The sequence below is a fragment of the Symphalangus syndactylus genome, chromosome 17 (genome assembly GCF_028878055.3).
Source record: "Symphalangus syndactylus isolate Jambi chromosome 17, NHGRI_mSymSyn1-v2.1_pri, whole genome shotgun sequence".
In the NCBI taxonomy this organism is placed as follows: domain Eukaryota; kingdom Metazoa; phylum Chordata; class Mammalia; order Primates; family Hylobatidae; genus Symphalangus; species Symphalangus syndactylus.
The window spans coordinates 55,956,140-55,979,075 of NC_072439.2; the positions used below are offsets into that span (position 1 = coordinate 55,956,140).

General features: G+C 39.0%; 1 non-coding gene across 1 annotated transcript; it reads right to left on the reverse strand.

Moving 5' to 3' along the window:
- Positions 1–21,940: 21,940 nt before the first annotated feature.
- Positions 21,941–22,076, reverse strand: LOC134733376 (U8 small nucleolar RNA). The gene has a single exon (XR_010116822.1). It is a non-coding gene; the product is annotated as a U8 small nucleolar RNA (small nucleolar RNA).
- Between the last annotated feature and the right edge of the window lie 860 nt (positions 22,077–22,936).

The following is a 22,936-nucleotide window of genomic DNA, read 5'->3' on the forward strand; positions in this document are numbered from 1 at the left end:
AAAAATGGCCAGAAAACTTGAGAGTCAACCAACGAAGTACTCGTGCTTTCCAAAGAGCTTTGGTCTGCTAGAAACTCTCAGTGACAAGAATGCCTAGTTTCATTTGACAGGGTTCAGAGTCAAGCACTACCCTTAGACCTGGACAGGAGGCTGTCCTGCCCTAATCCCATGCTCTCGAGTGATCCCCACTCTAAGGGATGAGGAGCCAACAGGACCAGAACTGCCCAGCTGCCCAAAGGCCATGCTCTGGAGGCTCAGAACCTGTAATTCCTGCTCAAACAGCCCCAAAACTTCCTCTAAGAGCCACATAAGCCTTTCCCGGTTTTGTTCTTTCTTTCCAACAGAGCACCTGGGCTTGAGGAGTGAGCAAAAGGCATTTGTACATGGTGTTTTTAAAAAGGTATGGGGAATGGAGCTTGGGAATACACCCTAGGTAGGGTACCCACACTTAGTAAGCCAGGCCCTCGTGGTGCAGAACAGAGCAAGGGATGGAAGAGAAGGGCTGAACGAAAGGTGAGAAGAACAGAGGTCAAGGCCCCAGGACCATGAACATTCAACTCTTTGAATACTGCCACAATCTGGCTAACTTCGAAAAGTTTAAGAGGCTGGACAAGGTGGCTCATTCCTGTAATACCAGCACTTTAGGAGGCCAGTGTGGGAGGGTCCCCTAAGCCAAGGAGTTTGAGAACAGCCCTGGCAACACGGGGAGACCACATCTCTCCAAAAATAAAAATTAGCTGGGCATAGTGGCACACACCTGTAGTCCCAGCTACTCAGGAGGCTTATGTGGGAGAATCACTTGAGCCAGGGAGGTCAAAGCTACAGTAAGCTATGATTGTGCCACTGCACTCCAGCCTTGGTGACAGAGGAAGACCCTGTTTCAAAAAAAAAAAAAATTAAGAATTCTAAATGGGAATCTGATTTTTTATGTCTTTAAGAAGGTGTTTTGTCAAGATGGGTAAATAGAACATTTTATTTAACAGTCTGGTAGCTTAATTTATAACTTTTAAATATTTAACCATGAGAAATGTGGGCTTCCATTTGTTCTCTTACTCCATTTCTGAAAATAAAACAATGTGAGAGTTGTTCCTCATCAAAGTCTTGCCTCCCATAATAGCTTTTGCCATATCTGGTTCACTGGAGGTGGTTTTGCTCTTAACTTCACTGTATCTTAACTATGTTTCCCCTGCCTCTTAGAGTTTGGATGGCACCATGTATTCCAATTTGTTGGGCATTTTTTATCCACAATCTGCTCTCTGACAATCTGTTAACTAGACCTTTGTTTCTAGGTAGCTTCTTGAACTGGATTTAACCTTGTATTTTTGACTCTTTCCTTACCCTTCTCACCCTCCTCTTACCCAGGCAGGCACCCACATTCATGCTTTATTGTTCCCTCCCCTGTAACTCCTTTTATAAAGTCTGACTCATTTCAGGCCCTTTGTGTGTTCCTTCCTGGCTTCATCTATCGTGACTGCCTGCCAATTTCTCACAATCTCTGCTCCTCCGCTCAGCATCATTTCTGGCTGCTTCTCAGTTCTCATTCTTTAGCAATTTCAATTGCTTACACCCAATGAGCATTTGCCTTCTTCCTTTGCTTCTTGTATCTTTATGGGAGATAGGAAATTGTTTATTCCCAATTTTGGTATTCTTCCTCTCAATGCCTCCCAGACATTGAGTCTCCACCCCACTGGGGGGTAAGAATAACAATAACAATAATTTTAAAAATTGCTTTTGTAAGAATGGAAAGGGAGCGATCCCATTCCTCCCCATCATAAAGGTCACGGCTGGCACTACTCAAAGACAAGTTCAGAAGAGAAAAGCATGACAGACTTATTTGATCAGAGCTTTATGTAACACAGGATTTATGCTTAGGTTGAATGGAGTATGGACAGCCATGTAAAAATATGATAGGACAAAACAGGTATAATCTAATGCCAAGAGACTTGAGTGTGGAAACTCAGCAAGACCTGTCCAAAAGAAATTTTGGACTTTCTGTGCAGCATTTTTTCCTCTTGGATATGGGGTAGGACCCCTCTGAAATGGGGTCTTAATTTCTTTATGACCAGCTGTTATACAGAAAGGCAGTTTGCTGGGAGCTGAGAGTAATATTTTTAGGTTTTATTGCTGGCTTTGGGGAAAAAATGGCTCTGGTTTCTCTGACCTGCTTAGGGGAAGAGAGATTCTCATTTCTATGCCTTGCCTCAGGGGAGAAAGAGGGGGAAGAGACAAGAAGATAGGAGAAGGTCAGACAGAGACTTTGCTTCTAAGCCTGTTCCTTAGGCCTTTTGTTGGGGTGTTGTTTTCTGAGCCCCAGCACTTCTACTCCAACACTGACTAGATTGCAGCTGGCTTTTGAAGCCGGGATACTGCCATATTCACCAGTGACTTTCCAATCATTGCTTTGCTTTCATTTCCTCTCAATTTCTTTTCTCTCTTTTAATAAAAGTTGCCAAGCAACTTTATAAAGTGACTATAAATATAGGAAAGTTAAAATCCTGTACCAAGTCCGCTTTATATATCTACATATGAGTTACGAAGGTGGCTGAGAGGCTCTCTTGTGCTTATGTGTTTATGTGGCTTTGAGATTATGTGTTTTATTTTATAGATAAGATTAGTGATTTTTTAGGTTGATAAAATGACATGAAGCTTTTTGAAAATTTATCATGGAGGCCAGGCATGGTGGCTCATGCCTGTAATCCCAGCACTTTAGGAGGCTGAGGCAGGCAGATCACCTGAGGTCAGGAAAGTCCAGCCTGGCTAACATAGTGAAACGCTGTCTCTACTAAAAATGCAAGAATTAGCTGGGCCTGGTGGCAGGCACCTGTAATCCCACCTACTTGGGAGGCTGAGGTGGGAGAATCGCTTGAACCTGGGAGGTAGAGTTTGCAGTGAGCAGAGATCACGCCACTGAACTCCAGCCTGGGCAACAAGAGTGAAACTCCATCTCAAAAAAAAAGAAAAAAAAATTACCCTGGAATTGCAAGACTCACTATGCTGGAAAGAACCTTAGAGATTATCCAGCCCTAATCCCTTGTTTACTAGTAGAGAGACTTGGAACAGAAATTTAAGCAGTTCACCAAATAATAAATTATAGCTATCATTTATAGCTTATGTGCTGAGGACCTCATCTAATACTTAAAGCAAGTCATTCCTATAGCAAATATACTATTTTATGGTAAAATTTTAGAAATATTCCTATTAAAACCAGGAACAAGGCAATGATGACTTTTATTAAGGAACACTTAGAAATATTTAGATGGCCATAAAGTAAATGATGGACAGTTTGAATCCCATGAAAAATTAGAATTTTTATGTTTAAAAAAGTGACAATGTAAACAAAGTTAAGAAACAAATGAAAAATGGGGAAAATATTTGGAGTCTACATGGAGGCACAAGATTACTATGTACAGTATGTAAATCAGTTAAAAAGAATTAAATGCCAAGAGAAAAATGGGCCAAAAAATATAAATAGAAGATGAAATTCAAAGGGCCAATAAATGTGAAGCATCGTACTAGCATCAGCTCTGAGGTAAACGAGAAAAAAAAAAAAAGTTGGTTGTATAAAGCCACCAAAATCGTACTGTAGTAAGTTTTGTATTAAATCTCCTGACAAGTCATCATCATGGCAGATGGGAGGCAGGAATAGATTGTAGCTCCAACTCAGACAGACAGAGCAGCATGCAGAGGCTCACATCATAACTGCAAGCACAAACCAGCAATCCCAAGAGGACCCACAGACCCTCTGAAGGAAGCAGACTGCTCCTGCAGGACCCAGGAGACACCCCAAACACTGTGAGTGCCCCAACTGCAGAAGTGCGAAAGGGAGAGCCTCCTCTCCAGAACACACACCCCACTGGAGAAACCGAAGGTCTGTTTGCGGGAGAAGTTTCCGACCTTACCTGGAGCTGAGTCAACTTAGAGAACCAAGCAAAACACAGGGGTAGAGAAAGCAGCAGAAAGCTCTTGGGAGCTCACCAGATCCCCAGGCAGGCCACTCCTGCATGGCACCACAGGGATCCACTGAGAGGGTGGACAGAGGAGTCAGAGGGCACGGGTGAACACCACAGGGAGAAGGAAATCTCCAGATAACAATTTGAACTGGGTGAGAAGCCTCCTGGCCAGAACTCAGAGGAGGGTACAAATCCAGTGTGCAGACTCCACAGGCAGGAGAAGAACTAAGCCCTTTTCTTTTGCTAGCAGTCTATCAATTTTGTTGATCTTTTCAAAAAATCAGCTCCTGGATTCATTGATGTTTTGAAGGATGTTTTGTGTCTCTATCTCCTTCAGTTCTACTCTGATCTTCGTTATTTCTTGCCTTCTGCTAGCTTTTGAATGTGTTTGCTCTTGCTTCTCTAGTTCTTTTAATTGTGATATTAGGGTGTCAATTTTAGATCTTTCCTGCTTTCTCTTGTGGGCATTTAGTGCTATAAATTTCCCTCTACACACTGCCTTAAATGTGTCCCAGAGATTCTGGTATGTTGTGTCTTTGTTCTCGTTGGTTTCAAAGAACATCTTTATTTCTGCCTTCATTTTGTTACGTACCCAGTAGTCATTCGTGAGCAAGTTGTTCAGTTTCCATGTAGTTGAGTGGTTTGGAGTGAGTTTCTTCATCCTGAGTTCTAGTTTGATTGCACTGTGGTCTGAGATACTGTTTGTTATAATTTCTGTTCTTTTTCATTTGTTGAGGAGTGCTTTACTTCCAACTATGTGGTCAATTTTCGAATAAGTTTGATGTGGTGCTGAGAAGAATGTATATTCTGTTGATTTGGGGTGGAGAGTTCTGTAGATGTCTGTTAGGTCCACTTGGTGCAGAGCTGAGTTCAATTCCTGGATATCCTTGTTAACTTTCTGTCTCGTTGATCTGTCTAATGTTGACAGTGGGGTGTTAAAGTCTCCCATTATTATTGTGTGGGAGTCTAAGTCTCATTGTAGGTCTCTAAGAACTTGCTTTGTGAATCTGGGTGCTCCTGCATTGGGTGCATATATATTTAGGATAGTTAGCTCTTCTTGTTGAATTGATCCCTTTACCATTATGTAATGGCCTTCTTTGTCTCTTTTGATCTTTGTTGGTTTAAAGTCTGTTTTATCAGAGACTAGGATTGCAACCCCTGCCTCTTTTTTGTTTTCCATTTGCTTGGTAGATCTTCCTCTATCCCTTTATTTTGAGCCTATGTCTGTCTCTGCACATGAGATGGGTCTACTGAATACAGCACACTGATGGGTCTTGACTCTTTATCCAATTTCCAGTCTGTGTCTTTTAATTGGAGCATTTAGCCTATTTACATTTAAGGTTAATATTGTTATGTGTGAATTTGATCCTGTCATTATGATGTTAGCTGGTTATTTTGCTCGTTATTTGATGCAGTTTCTTTCTAGCATCGATGGTCTTTACCATTTGGCATGTTTTTGCAGTGGCTGGTACCGGTTTTTCCTTTCCATGTTTAGTGCTTCCTTCAGGAGCTCTTTTAGGGCAGGCCTAGTGGTGACAAAATCTCTCAGCATTTGCTTGTCTGTAAAGTATTTTATTTCTCCTTCACTTATGATGCTTGGTTTGGCTGGATATGAAATTCTGGGTTGAAAATTCTTTTCTTTAAGAATGTTGAATATCGGCCCCCACTCTCTTCTGGCTTGTAGAGTTTCTGCTGAGAGATCAGCTGTTAGTCTGATGTGCTTCCCTTTGTGGGTAACCCGACCTTTCTCTCTGGCTGCCCTTAACATTTTTTCCTTCATTTCAACTTTGGTGAATCTGACAATTTACGTGTCTTGGAGTTGCTCTTCTCGAGGAGTATCTTTGTGGTGTTCTCTGTATTTCCTGAATTTGGATATTGGCCTGCCTTGCTAGATTGGGGAAGTTCTCCTGGATAATATCTTGCAGAGTGTTTTCCAACTTGGTTCCATTCTCCCCAATACACCAAACAGACGTAGATTTGGTCTTTTCACATAGTCCCTTATCTCTTGGAGGCTTTGTTCATTTCTTTTTACTCTTTTTTCTCTAAACTTCTCTTCTCTCTTCATTTCATTCATTTGATCGTCAATCACTGACACACTTTCTTCCAGTTGATCAAATTGGCTACTGAAGCTTGTGTATTCATTGTGTAGTTCTCGTGCCATGGTTTTCAGCTAAGTCAGGTCATTTAAGGACTTCTCTACACTGGTTATTCTAGTTAGCCATTCATCTAATCTTTTTTCAAAGTTTTTAGCTTCTTTGTAATGAGTTCAAACTTTCTCCTTTAGCTCACAGAAGTTTGATCATCTGAAGCCTTCTTCTCTCAACTCGTCAAGGTAATTCTCCATCCAGCTTTGTTCCATTGCTGGCAAGGAGCTGCGTTCCTTTGGAGGGGGAGAGGTGCTCTGATTTGTAGAATTTTCAGCTTTTCTGCTCTGCTTTTATCTGGTTTTATCTACCTTTGGTCTTTGGTGATGGTGATGTACAGATGGGGTTTTGGTGTGGATGTCCTTTCTGTTTGTTAGTTTTCCTTCTAACAGTCAGGACCCTCAGCTGCAGGTCTCTTGGAGTTTGCTGGAAGTCCACTCCAGACCCTGTTTGCCTGGGTATCAGCAGCGGAGGCTGCAGGACAGTGAATATTGCTGAACAGCAAATGTTGCTGCCAGATTGTTCCTCTGGAAGCTTCATCTCAGAGGGGTACCCTGCCATGTGGGGTGTCAGTCTGCCCCTACTGGGGGGTGCCTCCCAGTTAGGCTACTCAGGGGCCAGGGACCCACTTGAGGAGGCAGTCTGTCCGTTCTTAGATCTCAAACTCCGTGCTGGGAGAACCACTACTCTCTTCAAAGCTGTCAGACAGGGACATTTAAGTCTGCAGAGGTTTCTGCTGCCTTTTGTTCAGCTATGCCCTGCCTCCAGAGGTGGAGTCTATAGAGGCAGGCAGGCCTCCTTGAGCAGTGGTGGGCTCCACCCAGTTCAAACTTCCCTGCCACTTTGTTTACCTACTCAAGCCTTATCAATGGTGGGCTCCCCTCCCCTAGCCTCACTGCCACCTTGCAGTTTGATCTCAGATTGCTGTGCTAGCAATAAGCGAGGGTCCATGGGCATGGGACCCTCCGAGCCAGGTGCGTGATATAATTTCCCAGTGTGCCGTTTGCTAAGACTGTTGGAAAAGTGCAGTATTAGGGTGGAAATGACGCAATTTTCCAGATGCCATCTGTCACAACTTCCGTTGGCTAGGAAAGGGAATTCCCTGACCCCTTGCACTTCCCAGGTGAGGCGATGCCTCACCCTGCTTTGGCTCACACTCAGTGGGCTGCACCCACTGTCCTGCAGCCACTGTCCGACAAGCCCTAGTGAGATGAACCTGGTAACCTCAGTTGGAAATGCAGAAATCACCCGTCCTCTGCATCGCTTATGCTGTGAGCTGTAGATTGGAGCTGTTCCTATTTGGCCATCTGAAATGGTAATTTAAAAATTACCAACAAAAAAAAATCCCAGGAGGAGACGGATTCACAGTAGAATTCTACCAGACATTCAAAGAAGAATTGGTACCAATCCTATTGACACTATTCCACACGATAGAAAAAGAAGGAACTCTCCCTGATTCATTCTATGAAGCCAGCATCACCCTAGTGTCAAAACCAGGAAATGACATAACCAAAAAAGAAAACTACAGACTGATATCCTTGAAGAACATAGATGGTAAAATCCTTAACAAAATACTAGCTAACTGAATCCAACAACATATCAAAAAGATAATCCACCATGATCAAGTGGGTTTCATACCAGGGATGCAGAGATGGTTTAACATACACAAGTCAATAAATGTGATACACCACATAAGCAGAATTAAAAACAAAAATTACATCATCATCTCAATAAATGCAGAAAAATAATTGACAAAATCCACTATCCCATTATGATTAAAACTCTCAGCAAAATTGGCATACAAGGGACATACTTCAATGTAATAAAAGCCATCTATGACAAATCCATAACCAACATAATACTGAATGGGGAAAAGTTGAAAGCATTCCCTCTGAGAACTGGAATAAGACAAGGATGCCCACTCTCACCACTCCTCTTCAGCACAGTACTGGAAGTCCTAGCCAGAGCAATCAGACAAGAGAAAGAAATAATGGGCATCCAAATCAGTAAAGAGGAAGTCAAACTGTCACAGTTTGCTGACAATATGATCATATATCTCAAAAACCCTAAAGACTCCTCCAGAAAGCTTCTAGAAATGATAAAAGAATTCAGCAAAGTTTCTGGATTTAAGATTAATTTACACAAATCAGTAGCTCTTCTATACACCAACAGTGACCAAGCGAAGAATCAAATCCAGAACTCAACATCTTTCACAATAACTGTAAAAAATAAAAATAGTTGGGTATTCCCAAGTACCTAACCAAGGAGTCAAAAGACCTCTACAAGGAAAACTTAAAAACGCTGCTGAAAGAAATAGATGACACAAACAAATGGAAACACATCCCATGCTCATGGATGGGTAGAATCAATATTGTGAAAATGACCATACTGCCAAAAGCAATCTAAAAATTCAATGCAATCCCCATCAAAATACCACCATCATTCTTCACAGAATTAGAAAAAACAATTCTAAAATTCATATGGAACCAGAAAAGAGCCAGCCCACATAGCCAAAGCATGACTAAGCAAAAAGAACAAATCTGGAGGCATCACACTACCCTGATTTCAAATCATACGATAGGCCATCGTCACCAAAACAGCATTTTATACATATAAAAATAGGTATATAGACCAATGGAACAGAATAGAGAACCCAGAAATAAACCCAAATACTTACAGCCAACTGATTTTCAACAAAGCAAACAAAAACCTAAAGTGGGGAAAGGACACCCTTTTCAACAAACGGTGCTGGGATAATCGGCTAGCCACATGTAGGAGAATGAAACTGAATCCCCATCACTCTTCTTATACAAAAATCAACTCAAGATGGATTAAAGACTTAAATCTAAGACCTGAAACTATAAAAATTCTAGAAGATAACATTGGAAAAACCTTTCTAGATGTTGGCTTAGGCAAAGATTCCATGACCAAGAACCCAAAAGCAAATGCAATGAAAACAAAGATAAGTAGTTGGGACTTAATTAAACTAAAAGGCTTTTGCAAGGCAAAAGGAACAGCCAGCAGAGTAAACAGACAACCCACATAGTGGTAGAAAATCTTCACAATCTATACATCTGACAAAGGACTAATATCCAGAATCTACAATGAACTCAAACAAAACAATAAGAAAAAAACAAAAATCCCATCAAAAAGTGGGCTAATGACATGAACAGACAATTCTCAGAAGATATACAAATGGCCAATGATACGGTTTGGCTCTGTGTCCCCACCTAAATCTCATCTTGAATTGCCCTCCCATAATTCCGGTGTTAAGGGAGAGACCCAGTGGGAGATAACTTGAATCATGGGGGCGGTTTCCCCCATACCATTCTCATGTAGTGAATGAGTCTCACAAGATCTGATGGTCTTTTCAGGGGATCCTGCTTTTGCATCTTCCTCATTTTTTCTCTCACTGCCACCATGTAGGAAGTACTTCTCACCTCCCACCATGATTCTAAGGCCTCCACAGCCATGTGGAACTGTAAGCCCAATTAAACCTATTTTTCTTCCCAGTCTTGGGTATGTCTTTATTAGCAGCATGAAAATTGACTAATACAGTAAATTGGTACCAATAGAGTGGGGTGTTGCTGAAAAGATACCCGAAAATGTGGAAGCAAATTTGAAACTGGGTATCAGGCAGAGGTTGGAACAGTTTGGGGAGCTCAGAAGAAGACAGGAAAATGTGGAAAAGTTTGGAACCTCCTAGAGACTTGTTGAATGGCTTTGACAAAAATACTCATAGTGATATGAACAATAAGGTCCAGGCTGAGGTGGTCTCAGATGGAGATAAAGAACTTGTTGGGAACTGGAGCAAAGGCAGCTCTTGTTATGTTTAACAGAGACTGGTGGCATTTTGCCCCTGTCCTAGAGATTTGTAGAACTTTGAACTTGAGAGAGATGATTTAGGGTATCTGGTGGAAGAAATTTCTAAGCAGCAAAGCATTCAAAAGGTGACCTGAGTGCTGTTAAAAGCATTCCATTTTAAAAGGGTAACAGCATAAAAGTTCAGAAAATTTGCAACTTGATGATGCAGTAGAAAAGAAAAACCCATTTTTTGAAGAGATATTCAAGCTGGCTGCAGAAATTTGCATAAGTAACAAGGAGCCATATGTCCTCAAGACAATGGGGAAAATGTCTCCAGAGCATGTCATAGGTCTTCATAGCAGCCTCTCCCATCTCACACCCAGAAGCCTTGGAGGAAAAAATGGTTTCATAGGCCTGGCTCAGGGTCCCCATGCTGTGTGCAGCCTAGTGACTTGGTGCCCTGCATCCCAGCCACTCCAGTCATTGCTAAGGGGCCAAAGTACAGATCGGTCCATGGTTTCACAGGGTGCAAGCCCCAAACCTTGGCAGCTTCCACATGGTGTTGGGTCTGTGGGTACACAGAAATCAAGAATTGAGGTCTGGGAACCTCCACCTAGATTTCAGGAAAAGTATGGAAACCCCTGGATGCCCAGGCAAAAGGTTGCTACAGGGGTGAGGCCCTCATGGAGAACCACTGCTAGGGCAGTGCAGAAGGGAAATATGGGGTCAGAGCCCCTACACAGAGTCCTTAGAGGGACACTGCCTAGTGGCGCTGTGAGAAGAGGGCCACCATCCTCCTGACCTCAGATCTACTGACAGCTTGCACCATGCACCTGGAAAAGCCACAGACACTCAACACCAGCCTGTGAAAGCAGGCAGGAGGCAGGCTATATCCTGCAAAGCCACAAAGGCGGAGCTGCCCAAGACTATGGGAACCTACTTCTTGCAACAGCATGACTTGGATATGAGACATGGTGTCAAAGGAGATTATTCTGGAGCTTTAGAATTTGACTTCTCCACTGGATTTCGGACTTACATGGGCCCTGTAGCCCCTTTGTTTTGGCCAATGTCTCCCATTTGGAATGGCTGTATTTACCCAATGTCTGTACCTCCTTTGTATCTAGGAAGTAACTAGCTTGTTATAGATTTAACAGGATCGTAGGAGGAAGAGGCTTGCCTTGTCTCAGATGAGACTTCGGACTGTGGACTTTTGGGTTACTGCTGAAATGAGTTAAGGCTTTGGGGGGACGTTGGGAAGGCATGACTGTTTTGAAATGTAAGGACATGAGATTTGGAGGGGCCCGGGGCATAGTGATGTGATTTGGCTCTGTGTTCCCACCCAAATCTCATCTTGAATTGTACTCCCATAATTCTCATGTGTTGTGGGAGGGACTTGGTGGGAGATATTTTGAATCATGGGGACAGCTCCCCCATACTATTCTCATGGTAGTGAATAAGTCTCATGAGATCCAATGGTTTTATCAGGGGGTTCCGTTTTTGCATCTTCCTCATTTTTTCTCTTGCCACCACCATGTAAGGAGTGACTTTCACCTCCTGCCATGATTCTGAGGCCTTCCCAGCCATGTGGAACTGTAAGTCCATTTAAACCTCTTTTTCTTCCCAGTCTCTGGTATGTCTTTATCAGTAGCATGAAAACGGATTAATACAGCCAACAAACATATGCAAAAATGCTCAGCATCACTAATGATCAGGGAAATGCAAATTAAAACCACAATGCAATACCATCTTATGCCTGCAAGAATGGCCATAATCGAAAAATAAAAAAAAAGTAGATGTTGGCGTGGATGCGGTGATCAGGAAACACTTCTACACTGCGTGGGAATGTAAACTAGCACAGCCGCTAGGGAAAACACTGTGGAGATTCCTTAAAGAACTAAAAGTAGAACTACCGTTTGATACAGCAATCCCACTACTGGGTATCTACCCAGAGGAAAAGAAGTCATTTTATTAAAAGGATACTTGCACACACATGTTTATAGCAGCACAATTCACAATTGCAAAATCGTGGAACCAACCCAAATGCCCATCAATCAATGAGTAGATAAAGAAACAATTATATATATATATTTTCGTTATATATATATATATATATATATGATGGAATACTACTAGGTCATAAAAAGGAATGAATTAATAGCATTTGCAGCGACCTGGATGAGACTGGCGACTATAATTCTAAGTAAAGTAACTCAGGAATGGAAAATCAAACATCGTATGTTCTCACTGATATGTGGGAGCTATGCTACGAGGATGCAAAGGCATAAGAATGATACAATGGACTGTGGGGACCTGGGGGGAAGAGTGGGAGGGGGGCGAGGAATAAAAGACTACAAACATGGTGCAGTATACACTGCTCAGCTGATGGGTACACCAAAATCTCACAAATCACCACTAAAAAACTTACTCATGTAACCAAATACCACCTGTATCCCAATAACTTATGGGGAAAAATAAAAACTAAATTAAATTAAAACAAATAAATAAAAATTAAAATAAATAAACCTCCAATAGTCACAGCTTTTTAATACTAGACTCATGTCTCATTATCTATCTGCTTCTTTTGAGAAAAATATTCCAGAAACTACAACTTGGGGTCTTTTTGTGATGTCATTAATCTGTACTTATTTTCTCCCTTACCCACGTGAGGTTTGTGGTGGGTTTTTGTTTGTTTTTTCTTTGTATATTTGTTTGTTTTTAACTTGGTGGCTGCTACATTGAAGTTGCTGGGCTACTATGGGGAGACCAAATTCTCTATCTAATCTTTTCCCTGAAGCTTTTTAGGCACCTGAGAGGTTTTCAGGGTGTTGATTTCTGAAGGCTTGCTTAAATACCTCTTTCATCTAGGATCTCAAAGCAGTTGGCTTCTCCATCACTGCAAGGTCCTGAACTCCCTCTATTCACGACAATGCTTTACTCATTTCACCTCTTTTCTTATATCTTGCTGAAAGTCACCCATAGCACCCAGTACACATAGTTAATGTTCTCTTTTCCAACTACTTCCTTACACTTGCTAGCCTTCTATATTACCAAAGGTAGTAGTGTTAATATATTTTTACTCTGTATAACATAGATCACCATTTCCCCGGACTCCAGTAAAGTCTCCCTGCTACCCACTACCTGACAGTGCAGCCAACGAAAGATATTTCAGCTTTTGTTATGATAGCATCCCTCTTCCTATGCCAAATTTTGTATAATCAGAGTAGCAATAAGTTTTGCTATCTTAAAAAATGAATCTTGTGACCCTGAGAAAAGTGTATTTCTTACTCACACAATGTCCAGTGTGAATTTTTTCAGTCCTCAAGAGCAGCTGTCTCAGATCTAGCACCTTGTGCTCCACCATCTGAATGCAGGACCTTGCTCATTGCTGTCACAGGTAAAAAAATACTGCTAGAAGTTATATTCTGACTCATCTATAGCTCAGACCAGAAATAACGGAAGTATTTCTGCTCACAGCCAGGAGTATTACTGGTTTTATAGCTCCAGCAAGCTGCTTGGGGGCTGGAGAATATGGGAGAGCATGTGGCTATTTGTGAGTACTCCATGACTTTCCCAAACCTCATTTGTAACAAATGTTTTGTGATACCCTCTTAACTTGCTTGAAAGCGGTAAGTACAGACAATTTCACCTGCCTACAGATATAATACCTGTATTAGTTTGCTAGGCCTGCCATAACAAAATATCACAGCCTGGTTGGCTTAAACAGCAGAAATTTATTTTCCCACAGTTCTGAAGGCTGGAAGTCCAAGATCAAGATATCAGTTCACTTGGTTTCTCCTGAGGCCTTTCTTCTTGGCTTGCAGAAGGCCTCCCTCTCACTGTGTCTTCACATGGTCTTTTCTCTAGGTGTGCCCATCCTTAGTGAGTCTTCCCCTTCTTAAGAAGCCATCAGTCATATTGGATTAGGGTCCTGCCCTGATGATGTCACCTAACCCTTTAATTACCTCTTTAAAGGCCCTATCACACTGGGGGTTGTACTAGAGTTAGAACTTTAACATACGAATTTGAGGGGAAAACAAAATTCAGTCCACAAAAACATCAAAATAATCAGTATAATGTCCTAACTATAGTATAAAAGGAAAATTTTTAAAAGTAAATTTATGATAAAATCACATGTATTCCAATATATAATTTCTCAGACATCACTACAATAGAAGATATTTTGAAGTAGTCAGGTGATTGCATCTACTTATAATGAGAATAAGAAAAGAAAGATGATCAGAAGCCAACTATTCAAGGTAGTTGGAAGAAGAAAAGAACAGCAACATGAATAGCACTAGAATAAAACCTGGTAAGATACATATTAATACACCAAAATTGTGTAAGATAAGGGAAAGAGAAAAATAACATCAAATAAAGTAAGAATAAATGCCAAGATTAGTTGCATGCTTTCAAAGTGGAAGAAATGAGTGAAAGTAGGATACCCTCACAAAGATACTCTCACAAATAAGTTAAGCTGTATTTATAAGTGTAGTGTTAAAAGCATCCTTTTGTTATGACATGAGACAGTGCAAAAATATTATCATCTCTCCTGAAATCTCCCTACCTGTTGAAGCATGCATTTACTCTCAAAATTTACAAAGACTCTAGAAATCATAGCTTTTAATAGATAAAAATAAAGGGTCATTTTTCAAAAAGGAATTTCCGTACAAAAGACTAAAGAGAACTAGTGTGCTAGGCCTTTGGAGACAGTATTAGAGTAATGTTGAAAAGCAAAAGGATCCCAAAAGCAATAACTAATTTCATTATGCAATTTCCAATATATATATTTATCAGTGCCACTAAAAAAGATAAAAAATATATGTCATGACTACAATATGATCAATAATAATTTCATATTATTAACACTATCTCCTCAAACAGAAGTCCTGATCCACCAGTTTCATAATATGAAACTCTCTTAAGAACATTAAAATTTAGCGAAATCCTCATTCTTCATGTGATTTCATTAAATAATATTCAATTTTAAGTTTATTCAAAAGAATTTATTTTCTGTATTGTGAGTGAACATCACAGATAACAAAATAGTCCAGATTTGTTATTATGGTAATTTAATACCATAATCACTTTTGCTGTCAGTGAAATGATTTTCTGAAATGGTGAATAATTCATGGTGAAGTTCCAAACAAAAAAAGCGTAATCTTCACTGAATTAATATTGCAGTTTTCCTGGAAAATTCAGTATATAATAAAATCTTGTGAAAAATACATAGTATTAACTTGTAAAATAGGTTTGCACTTAAATGATTTTAAATAGGTGCTTCACCCATATGAGTGTCTGCCTGGGACATTTGAAAGTCATTCAGGACATACAAGACTGTTGAACAAGACTGTCCTGCACATTCCTGGAAATTAACCATGCCTGGACCTTACCTGCTAAATATCAGAAGCTTCCCACCACAACCGTGACAACCAAAAATACTACTATCAATTTCCAAAACACCCCCTGGGGGGCAGTGTAGCCCTGTTGAGAACCACTGTTCATCTCCAATTGGATACTGTTTTTGAAATCTCTGGAATTTATCTCTTTCTCCTCCGTTATTCTTGTCACAGAACACACTCTTATCTTTTTCAGGAAAAAGTCCTAAAATCTCTCAGAAAGGAACTCATGTCTTAGGCCTCAATGCCCTCTAGCCTACTATATACTTATTTCAGACTTACCTTTCTAAAATATAAGTCTGAACTTCTGGTCAAGATGGTATATGATTTCACATAGAAGACCACCTTTCCGCCTCTTGCCTTCACTCCAAAATAGCAAAGATATAATACAAGAAAATATGCAAACACATTCTTTTCCTCACACACAAATGACTCCAGAGGGAGAAAAAAAAATACAGGGATATAAGCAGGATATAAGCAGTAGCTCTGAAATCCAAAACAGGCAGACAGTTTTCACCTCTACTATGACAACAAGGATGAAAGTCCCTAATCATTGTGGGGAAAGAGAGCAGACAGGCCCACTGAGTCAAGCCAGATTGTCCTGCCATGAGGGCTTCCCCAACCCATTAACCAAAGTCAGTGCATCATCACTATTGGAGGCCTTCACAGAGCCATTGCCTAGAGTGGCCAAGAAGGAACAACAAGAACTGGACCAAATTTCTTATTACTGATCAGCACTAGCTCCTCAAACAAAAGTCCTGATCCACCAATATAAAATTGTTTTTGAATGGGGAACCCTGCTGAAACCCACGGAAGCACCAGACACCAAGAGTCAGGAAGATGACAGAAAGGTGGGGAAGAAACTTCTGCATAAGATGAACTTGCAAACTAAAATTCCAGAACACTGTCAATCATGGTGGCTGACACCTGTAATCCCAGCACTTGGAGAGGCCAAGGTGGGCAGATAGCTTAAGGCCAGGAGTTTGGGAGCAGCCTGGCCACAAGGTGAAACCCTATCTCTACTAAAAATACAAAAATTAGCTGAGTGTGGTAGTGTATACCTGTAATCCAGCTACTCAGGTGGGTAAGTCGTGAGAATCGCTTGAACCCAAGAAGCAGAGGTTGCAGTAAGCCAAGATCACACCATTGCACTACAGCCTGAGTAACAGAGTGAGACTTTTCTCAAAAATGAACAAAAAAATCAGAACACATAACAGAATAAGATGAAAGATGGCCAAAATAATTGTAAAACATTCAACAAATGGGAAGACCCAATTCCAAGCAAATAAAAAATAATATAAAAGTCTTCTAGAAAAATAAATGTCCTTAAAATTCTCAAAAGTTTTAAAAATGGAATAACATCCCAAAAAGCCAAAATAAAAACTACATACAACTTAAGTAGCTATGCATCAAAGACAGGAGAGATTTTGAAAAAGCAATGAGAAAGAAGAAAAAGAGAAAGAGAGGATATGAAGGGAGGAGAAGCAGCCCTTAGTAATCCTAGGAATTAAAATTTTAATCACTATTATTAAAAAATTATAGATTATATAAATCCTAGCCAGAGTATTAATGAATTGGAGGAGAATATAGAAAAATTAAATCAAAGCCAGCATAAAAATATGAAGATTGTTTTTAAATATGAAAAGTATTTAAGAGTCCTGGAGGATAGACTAAAATGCTCCAACATAATGCTAATCAGCATTCCAGACATGGAGATCAGTGAGAATGAACAAGTCACAGCTGAAAATACACTGCTGTTGATTTTTCCAAATTGCAGAAAAAGGTAATCCTCACATATAAAGAACATACTAATTAATGAATAGTATAGTTAAAAGTAAATACACACCTGGACATGCCTGGTACCCAGACAGACAAGTAGAGCAGTGAAACAGATAGAAAGGGTCTCCAAGCAACCCCATTCCTACATGGGCGCTCAGTACGTGATACAAGGAGTGGTACAGATTAGCCAATTGTTTTCAGCTTAGATAGTTTAGTGACAGCTGTATGAAAAGAACTCTCACTTCATATTTTAATACATTTATATTTAGGGATTTTTTTGACAATTAAAAGTGAAAATAAATTGCACTATTACTCCCCTACAGTTTCCCTGTAATCTGCACTATGTGAGTCTCTAAAATGCCTTATGAAATAGCCATTCTAAAATTTTTCACATCAATAAACCCTTTGGGCCATTTGAGGAAAACCATCCCATTTTTAAAGCAGTGATAAAATAGAGAGCATGATGCCTGGATACAACTGACAGACTAACAGAAGAATATTTTATGGCGAACATGGTGAAACCCCGTCTCTACTCAAAAAAAAAAAAAAAAAAATTAGTTGGGCGTGGTGGCATGCACCTGTAATCCCAGCTACTGGGGGCGCTGAGGCAGCAGAATCTCTTGAACTCGGGAGGCAGGTGTTGCAGTGAGCCGAGATCACGCCATTGCACTCCAACCCAGGCAGTGAAACTCCATCTCAAAAAAAAAAAAAAACCAAAAAAAACAGAAGATAAAGCCCACTCTATGATTTGTGGAAATTTATTATAATTACTAAAAAAAGACATAAAAAAGATAAAGGACAATCCACATGAGAAAACTTAAGTCCCAACTAAAATAAATAGTGCATTAAAAAAAAAATCAGGGGACCAATTTATGATGTTAAAGAGAAAAAAGACACTTTTTTTTTTTTTTACAAACTGTAAATGAAATAGAACTGAAATGTCTCAGGCAACTCTAACAAAACTGTTTTTGACTCTCTTATTTCTCTGCATTTTTTAACTTAAAATCAATTTTAAACATTATTATACAATGAAATAGAGCATCAGCATAGTTATGGCTTATCTGTGGTTGAATGAAAGGAATTTCAACCAGACCCCTCCTTAAGAGAAATTTCCATACCTGGAGATGGGTGCTTGGTTTAGGTACTGGAACATAGGGTATCAGACTTTCCACAGACCAAGACATTTGAAAGAAACCAAATATTTCACCCTAAAATATTTTTTGATGTATTTCAAGATGACTATTGGGAGGGCTGGAAATACAAGAATAGCTAAAAAGCTGTCTTTTGTGGGAGATTTGCATCTTAGAGAAAGTCTGCACTGCTGCAGCCAGGCTTTATCTGAGGACCTTTCCTGGTTTGATCTGGGAAAGATTAACTGAGGTCTGAAAGAAACATTTATTTTGTTTCAGGGCTGCTTCCTGTGAGGTTTTGTCTGCATAACAAGACCACATTTGCTAGCCAGGCCTCCTTTTCTCTCCCTTCAATAACCTGTTTTGCTATGACCCAAACCCCTATCTTTTCTATAATCTCAAGGTGATATAAAGGTGTCAACAATCTTCCTTTTCTCTGAGATCTTATACTGAGATTTCATAAAGTCCTCCTGTACATGTTAATAAATTTGTATGCCTTTTCTCCTATTAAACTGCCTTTGGTGAGTTGATTTTCAGTGAACCTTTACAGAGTAAAGGAAAAGTTTTCCCTTGGTCCTGACACATTTTACAGGGAAGAAGAGAAATTAGACAAGCTTCTAGAAGATAGTGTGTGCCAGCCAAACGGGGAAACCTGGAAGAAATGCAATCACACCCACACAAAAAATGTATTTGTTCCCAAAATTCACCTTCTTTCTCACAGTCATAGCAGCAGTGGAGAGGAGTCTGGAATCATAGTTCTACATACTCACACAGTGATTGGATTCCCGGAACACAGTTGGAGTGAGTATAACGACAAAGTTGAAAAATCAAAAACTGCAGCTCAGCCCCTTCCCAGCTCAAACATAGCTAAGATTAAGAAAAAAAAAAGGCAGCTGTACTAGATATTGGAAGTTGGGCTAGTCGCAGATGAACTCAATCTAGTTAAAGCTGTGGCCCAATCTGGAACAACTCAACTATAAAAGGAATCTGAGCAATCACCTTGTCTGAGAGATGAAACGCCTCTATTGCTCTTCTTATCACAGTGTCTGGAACACAAACAGCCAATGGAAGCAGAACTACAGATGACCCCATTACCTAAGGAGCAGATAGAACTTTAAAATAATTATTATTAATATATTAAATAATAATATAGTAGGTAAAGAGCATTTAAAGAGAGAAGAATCACGTAGACTTCTACAATCAAAAAAACAATACTGTACTGTATTTTACATTTCAAAATGTACTGGATAAGATTAACAGCAAATTGCACACACATAGTACATAAAAGACTAAGTGAACCTGAAGACAGGCCAATTGAAATTACATAAACTGTAGAAAAAAATAAAATAGTTTGTAAGGAGAGAATCATCTGCATTCTGTAAGATATATTTAGTCTAACACATGTATAATTAAAGTCACAGAAGAGAAAGGGAATAAAACGAAAATATTTGGAAGAAATTGTACTATTTTGCACATTTGATGGGCAAAACCTCAAGTCACAGATGCAAGAAGCCCAACAAATCCCGAGCAAAATAAATATTTTAACAGAAACCACAACTACAAAATCATAATTAAATTGCTAAATATGAAAAATAAAGTTTTTAGAAGCAGCTACAGAAGAAAGTCACAGTGCATATAGAAAAACAATGATAAGAAGAATCGATGATTTTTCATAAGAAACAATGGCAGCCAGAAGACAATAAAATGACCTCTATAAAGTACTGGGGGAAAAACTATTTGCCTAAAATTCCATATTCATCAAAAATATATGCTAGAAACCAAGGTGAAATGAAAGTATTTGCAGATGAAGGAAAGCTAAAATAATGTTTGCCAACACTTTCATTTTACAAGTACCTTAAAAAGTTATTTAATTTGAAGGGAAATTAAACTATATGAAAACTTGGAATTACAGGGAAGTGAAAAGCAGTAGAAACAGTAAATATGAAGGCAAATTAAAAATACTCTCTTATTTAATTCTTTCGAAAATAATTGCTTAAAGTAAAAACTACAAGACTGCATTGTGGGGTTTATAGTATAGATGGAAGAGTTATATATAATAAAACAAAGGAGAGGAGGGGTAACTGTAGGTTCTTAGATTGTGTGTGAAGTGGTATAATATTAATTCAATGTAGACTGTGTTAAAGATGCATACTGTAATACATCTTTATTGTAATGTAACCATTTATGAAGGGTTCCTAGAGCAAGCATTAATACATTTAAAAGAGGTATAGCTAAAAAGCTAATAAAGGAAATAAAATGGAACTTTTAAAAGCATTAGATTAAAAGTACTTTAAAAAGTATGTAAAAGTACTTTTATAGTATTGAAAGTACTTTTAAAAGCAGTACACCTAACTCTTACTGAGGATATCAGTTATAATTGGTTTATAAAACTAATTATTATCAGTCTTCCATCACTGCTGTAATGAACTACCTCAAAAACATAAGTGTATTATCTTACACTTCTGTACGTTGACACAGTTCTCACTGGGTTAAAATTAAGATGTCAGCAGGACTGCATTCCTCTCTGAAGTTTATGGGAGAATTTGTTTTATTTTTCCAGCTTCTAGAAACCACGCATCATTTCTTGGCTCTTGAGCCCCTGCCTTCATTTTCAAAGACAGCAACTCTCTGACCCTTTCTCTGGTCATCACATTTATCTCTGACTGACTACAGCTAGAAAAGTTTCTCTGGTTTTAAGGGTTTATGCGATCAGATTGGACCACCTTGATAATCTCCCCATATCAAGTCCTTAACCTTAATCACATCTACAAAAGTCTATTTTCCTCATAAGGAAGCATATTCCTAGGTTCTAAGGATTAGGATTAGGATCTGCACATCTTTGGGAGCCATTATTCTGCCTACCACAATTGGCAAGGTAGTAGGACACAAACACAGGCCCAAGTCTAGAAATAGAACTAAGCCAATAGCTGGCTTGGTGATTGGATCTGCAATATCACCAAAATTGTATCAGTGTAGAGGCACCAAAATACCTTAAAACACTTGGTTCTCACTGGCGACCTGGAGCCTATGTGGAAACAAAAAAAAACCACTTACTAGAGAGGAGCAAGCAGAGAAGGAGATAAAAAGGGGAAAGAAACTACCATTCAAAATGAGGCTAAAAATCAAAATACTAGGACCACATCTAAAGCTCAGAAAGACAACCAGAGAAAATATATAATCAGAATGTTAATATACTGAAGATAAAATTAATTTTCTTAAAAAACTGACAAAGAATTTATAATCAATATTTACAGTATTTAAATTGACAAGTGAATCATATCCATAAAAAAAGAATTAAAATCTAAGAAATTCAACTTGCAAAAATAAAACAAAGACATGGTACTACTTAAAAGAAGTAATTACATTTTTAAGTGACACAGAGGTGAAAGTGTGTCCAATGTAAATCTCACAGGAATATAATAAAAGCATGAAGGAAACAATGCAGAAGTAATATTTAAAGAGAGAACTATTCAAAAGAGTAAAATCATAATAGAACTGTAATTGTCAAGGATGAAGAGTCCTAAAAGCTGAAATAAATAACCAATTACCTTTGAGATGAACACAAATTAAACTCACAATGAGCATTGCAATTGCATTACTAAACTAGATAAGGGCAATCCAAGAAAAGAAAATTATAGAATAATTACACTCATGAACACAGATGCAAGAATTCTTTTAAAATATAGCAAACAATAAAATTTAGCACTGTGTTTTTATTTATTTATTTTTTAAGAAGTGTCAGGTAAGAGCATTCGGGATGTTGCAAGTCCTGATTACACAGAAACGTTAATCACATATTATGCGAACCCCAATCATCATGTTCTAATCTGCCCTGCAAAAGGAGGAACATGTACGAATTCTCCCACCTGACGATCAGCACAATGTTCTTAAAAGGACATCATAAACAAACAGGGTTCACCCAAGGAGTGCAAAAATGAAGTGTCTTTAGGAAGTCTATTAAATTTAATATACCACATTAACAGAATAAAAGGGAAATAATATGTACAATTCTCAGTTGTTCACATACAGTAACTCAATAACAAAAGTGATTTGGTAAAATGTAATCTCACTATATTAAAACAAAAAACAAAGCAAACCAACAAAACCATTAGCAAACAAAGAAGGGACTGGAACTTTTCTAATCTGATGTATTATTGGGGTCCAGTCAATAAGAAGGATCCCATACCAAGTTGTCCTGTTTAAGGAATTTAACATAAGGAACTAGTTACAGAGGTGTGGAGAGAGTGCAAAGTCATAAAAGGTAATAGACATTAATGAAGCAGGAAGCTATAACATTCCTAATATGAGGTACAAAAGGAGGAGGTAATGTAGGTAGATGCCAAAACCTAAGGCTACCAGGCAAAGGCTGGATGTATATAAAGACTCTGGCATGAACGAGGACCATGGAAAAAGGAACTGTCTCTAGGAGATGGAACTCCTGTCAGATACTACCTGAAGAAGCATCAAGAGTAGGAGAGAAACTTTCCAACTTCACTTTTTCTTCCACTCCTGTCTCCTAACAGTGCATTCTATTGGCCAAACATAGCAGAAACCCAGTTGGGAGTGTCTGGGAGATGTAATTTGCAAGAAAAAGGCAGAGATCTAAGAACAAAGAGTAATGACCAACATAACTTGATAAACGATATCTATCAACAAGCCAAATAAACTTTGAAGACATTTCTTTAACATTAGAAACAAGATAAGAATATATTCATCATGACTTCCATTCAACA